The sequence below is a fragment of the Oxyura jamaicensis genome, chromosome 11 (genome assembly GCF_011077185.1).
Source record: "Oxyura jamaicensis isolate SHBP4307 breed ruddy duck chromosome 11, BPBGC_Ojam_1.0, whole genome shotgun sequence".
NCBI lineage: Eukaryota > Metazoa > Chordata > Aves > Anseriformes > Anatidae > Oxyura > Oxyura jamaicensis.
Genome location: NC_048903.1, coordinates 4,210,303 through 4,215,569, shown reverse-complemented (window position 1 = coordinate 4,215,569; position 5,267 = coordinate 4,210,303). Strand labels below are relative to the sequence as shown.

Sequence of the window (5,267 nt, the reverse complement as noted above, 5' to 3'; positions counted from 1 at the left end):
GGGGGGGCACCTGGTGCCAGCCCCAGTGATTGCAGGGGGACCAGCTGGGGCCAATTCCCACACAGACATAGCTGCTCTCAACCAGGTCTCTGCCTGCACCTTGTCCCACCCTCGGGCCAATCCCAGTCCTGCCTGAGGGTAGTTAAGCAGCCCCCTTAGCACCCACCTCCATTTTCTCCGAGACAAACTGATTATCTCCATGACCTCCCAGCTGAAGCATCAGTGGAGAACCCAGCTATGCAGGTGTGTTCATGTGGAGGTGTTGGGAGGTTCATGCACGTGGGAAAGGGGCATGTGGGTCCCACAAGGTTTGTCACCTCAGGGAGTGTATTGGTGCAGTGGCATTTCTTACTTGTTCTCTCAGGGACATTAATGGTAAATCCCATGGCAGCAAGAGGAAGAGCGACTCAAAATTGTACTTCCATTGTGTGGAAGGAAGTCTAGAATTCTGACAACATGTGTGATGTTTTCTATAAAATCCCATTTTAATCAGTGATGACAGTTTGACGTTTTTCCAGCTGCTCAGAAGCGGTAGACAGTCAAGCATCTCAGTAGGGCATGGGTTGGCATGCTGGGCTGCGTGTAAGCTTTAACTTTCCTCCCACTCACCGACTTAGGCTGGTATTCGAAGAACAGGAGGGGAAAAAAAGCTTTCTGCAGGTTTCACACCAGCTTATGCTATCTGTGGTTTCAGTCTTGTCTTGTAAAAGTAAAATCTTCACTTTGAAAGTGTATCCAGATGCTGCCAGCTAGTATTATCATTCCCAATAGCAAGTGAGATTTTATTTATAAAATGTCCTGGCCTTTGTTGAACAATTAATGATTATGCACGCTTGAGGGATGTGTAAACAGCAATTAAAATACAGTTAGTGTAAAGCTTATGCTCTTAAAGAAAGCAACATCAATTTAAAGGAAGGGATAATGTGCTGTGGTGAATATTGATCAAAATGAGGAAAAAAAAGTCTCAAATGATGGGATAAAGCACCTAGGAGAACAGTCCCCACAGGGTAGGGGCAGGCAGATACCTGGTGCCCAGGTGAGGGTGCTGTGCTTGATGAGAGCACCTGCCCCCAGTGTACTGGCTGGAGATGGCCTCACCTCTGAGGGGCACGGCCACAGGTGTGGCCCTGCAGCCTGTTTCCCTTGGTGGGCACCCTCAGAAGGTGAGGGAGCAGACATTCCCTGGGGTAGAAGGGAGGAAATTGGTTACTTATTTAGTGTTTCCATCTGCATCCTATTTGGGTCCCTTACCCAAGCCTGCCAGATCATATCTTTCCTAGATACATCCATGGTTTTGGCCACTGTTGTCACTATTTGGTCACCACCTCTTCCTCCTTACCCTATTTATCTTTGTGTTGCCCTTCTTAAAGTATGAAAACACTAAAAATCCCTTCTTATAAATGTAAATCTGACGGGAAAAGTGCCCACGGTTCCCGTGTTTGAGGCACTGCTTTGCAGGGCATTTCCATTTACCTCCAGAAGTGTCTAAGTCCCAGGTCTTCACCTATGCCATGAACTCTTCCATGGCATGAGCCCAGTTATCTCCATTGCACTCTGCCCAGTCCCTCTGCCTCACTGTTTCTGTCATCTCTTGCTGCTTGTCTTAGTTTTTCCTCCTGTCTGTTTCTCAGTGAGGACCAGCCTGTTCTCCAGTGCTCAGCTTTTTTTAGACTGCAATTCCTTTGGAGCAAGACATGGTCTTTGCTCACAGCACACTGTGTGCACACACATCTTGTTAGCTAGCTGTATAAACAATGAGAATAAATTGGATTCAAATTATCAATATTGTAGTAGCATGGGGGTAGGCACATAAAATCAATGCTATGGACCTAAACGGCATGTGTAGCTACTACAGTTACACCTAAAAATAAACATTTTGCAGATCAGTAGGAACATCTAACTTGACATGTACTTGCACAACTCTTTGGTGTTCACATAGTTTCAGGCACAGAACCAGTGTATGATGTGTATGGCACTGGGGATGCTGAGACTGGACTGCTAATCAGAAGCTGTTGGTTTGTTTTTAGTTACAGTTATCCAGTTATGTTACTGGATTGTTTTGGGGAATTTGTACATGTCTAAAAACTTCCTTCTCAACAACTCAGCCTCACATCTTGCAGCTTCAGAGAGGCAATTGGATAAATTAATGTTAGTGCTCTATTTTTTTATGAAGAACAGACATTAAATAGAGGAAATAGTTATTAATAGGTGCTGAACTTGCACCTGCAGATAAAAATCCTGTTTGAGAAACCAGGATTGTTTGTTGTCTTTGTTTTTCTGTACCGAGTATATATTTTTAAATGAGTTGTATGTATCAGAATGCATGGAAAAAAACCAAGACATGTAGATCAAGGAGTCAGATGTAATTGGAATGTTGATGACTTATTTACAAATGTTTTCTCAGCCCTGTTGCTTTTCTGTAATTTCTACAGGATATCCTTTTCCTTCTAAGTCTCCAGAAATTACAAGACAGGCTGCTTTTGGGGGGCCATTTGTTAGGAGGCTGGCAAGGTGACTTAGTCAAATAATTGTTGCTGAACTCCTGCAGTACCTGCTGCTTGAAGTGTGTAGTTTGCCTAAATAGTTATGTTAGGGCACAATCATTCTCTCAAAAGTATACCACTTCTGATGCACTTCCATCTTTGTTCATCTTGTTCATCTCACCTTTTCTAATCTGGTGTTTCTGTGCACTGCCAGAGATTATTTGATTTTAGCCTAAAAATTCAATTTTTCCCCCCATGCAGATTACAGACCTTCATGGCATGGGGGGGGGGGGGGGGGAGGGGGGGGGAGGGAAGGCAAGGCTCAAATCCTTTATTTGAAAATATCGATTCTGGTGATAATTATCAAAGATTTAGCTCCTCTGAGTTTAGATGAACCACTAACCATGTCCCCAGCTCATAAATCCAGTCACTAATGAAAATCTGCAGGAGTGAACTCTGTCAGAAACTTCGGTGTGTGTCTGTGGGTTTGCTTGGTGAGGCTGCAGCAGCGTCCATGCTCCGAGTCCCCAGGGCTCCGAAGATGATTAATGATAACAAAGCTTTCCCTATTGTGTTAGCGGGTAGGAAGGAAGGAAGAGTACTCTAAAAAGAGAGTGCATAGAATTTCTGAGTATTGAAGTTCAGGGGTAGAGCTTAACCCTTTAGACTGGCTGTGAAACTTCTTCCAGTTGTGCGAGGAAGGTGTCATCTGCTTCATCGTCACCACAAAGTCTGCCCAGCGGCTGCGTGAGCCCGTCTTTGCCCCAAGCACAGGAGAGTACGGGGGAAACCATCATGCTGTGATGTAGCAACGCTTTTGGATGAGGTGGACTGCTCGCAGTTTAACAAACGGGTAGGCACGCCCACAATCAACTTAGGTTCAGCTTTCTGAAATGTGCTGGAGATTTCTGCTAATGGGTTTTCCCTGTGGGCAGCATTACCAACCTGATTATACAGGTTTTAAGAAACTCTCTTAGGAAGATTTTTTCATCGTAAGTTTTGACATTGACCTACTAAACTGGGTAATTTAGCATTTTATTTTCTAAGAATGAAAAAGAAAATTGAATATTTCATGGCAAGAGAGGGATTATGGTAACACTGCTCTGTACGGGAAGCCTATCATGTCTGGGGGCCAAATCGTGCTTCTGAGATCTGGGCATCAACAAGATCTCAACCCCTGCCTTCAGGACCACAGCTGGAGTTCTTCAGCTGCGATACCCCCAGATTACTGGCTGCAAGAGCCTCTAATGTATTTGTGAGTATAGCTCAGAGCTGCAATGTGAATAACACACCCCTTCCTACTGGAGAAGTTTCCAATAGAGAGGCGGCACTACAAATTACGTTAATTTTTGTAGGGACCTCGTATCTCAGTGAAGGCAGGGATGGTCATAGCAAGGATAACTCTTGCTGGTGGTGGCAATCAAGGGCCTGTGCATGGAGAGCTTTGGCCTCCTGGAGTCTGAAAGTTCCTCTGGTTTTACGAGCAGCTTCTGAACAGAGGTGGAGAGCAAACCTTTGCCTTTGACACATTGCAAGAGAATCTCCGTGAAGAAATCTTGGTGGAGGTTGCATCATAAAAAGCCCACTCCTAAAGCTAACTTGGAGGATGTGGCAATATAGCCCCAGCATTTTAATTGCTATGTTCCTTTAATAGCAATTGTTCTTTGCCATTAAGGGCCACCACATGCAACCTGATTATTAGTTGGCTGGAAAACAGAAACGCTTTGTTTCAGTGAGGCACGTTACCTGATACACCTAACCTGGGATTCCATTAAAGAATGTACTGGGAATTTTAAAACTGGTTTTACAGCAGATACATTTTATCAAAATATTTGCTTTTTAAAAGAAATTCAAATGCTGTAGTACTTGGCCAGTTCTCCTGTTAATATGGTGTGGTTTAAAATAGTTCTTTTCCCCCCTAAGTCTTACATATCTGGGCACAATTCATGGTTTTGGCCTATGCAAAGCAGCAGTATACAGAAGTGTTGTTCAGTATCTGCTTTGAGCTTTAGAGTCAACTATATTGTGCTTGTGAGGAGTGTTCTGTAGCCATTCTTTTACTACGTTTACTGGGTTGTAACAGCCTTGCTACTATCATTTGTTAGGCATGGTGTTAGAAGAGTATTACAAACCCTTTAGCTGATCCTACAGAAAGCAAGGGCTTGTTGGGACTGTGACATTTGATAGTTTCCTTCCTCTCACTGCCCTCATCTTTGTGTTCTCCTTTGTCGACTTGCCTCTGCTCTCTGGTGTGCCCAGAGCTGGAGGGTGGCCAGGCGCAGCCCTGCTGCAGGGCAGCTCGGCACTCAGCTGGGCAGGGGATGCCTCCCCCGAAAATATCCAGAAAAGTGAAGAGTAATGTGGTGACTGTGTGTATGTTCATGAGTGACCATGCTTACCTGACTGCATTATTTATGCCTGTGTAGAAAATGTAATGTGCGTGGCAGAAGTAGAACATCTTGCCATTCAATAACTTTCTAAATATAACCTTGAAAAAAATACTTAGCATTTCTGTGATGCCTGTTATAATGTCTTGGAGCACTTCTTCACCACGACTTTAGTCTCAAGGTAGGATGCAAGCAGGAGCAGCTCAGCTGAGGTTTTTTGTCCTGCTTTTGGGGCTTGCATTAGCTCTGGCTGCAGGAGCTGTGCTGATGACCGAATCCCACATGTGGCCAGGTCCTTGGCTTCGCAGCACTCTCCACCTCAAACATTGGGTTAAGATTTCTTCCTGTGCTCTGACCCCTCCATGGTAGGTAAACAGGCTGGAGCAGCATGAAAGGG

The 5,267-nt window shown here is 44.6% G+C and overlaps 1 long non-coding RNA gene across 1 annotated transcript; it reads left to right on the top strand.

Moving 5' to 3' along the window:
• The first annotated feature begins 2,818 nt into the window (after positions 1–2,818).
• Positions 2,819–4,348, top strand: LOC118172472. The gene is made up of 3 exons (XR_004753719.1): positions 2,819–3,336; positions 3,531–3,738; positions 3,839–4,348. It is a non-coding gene; the product is annotated as an uncharacterized LOC118172472 (long non-coding RNA).
• Positions 4,349–5,267: the final 919 nt, after the last annotated feature.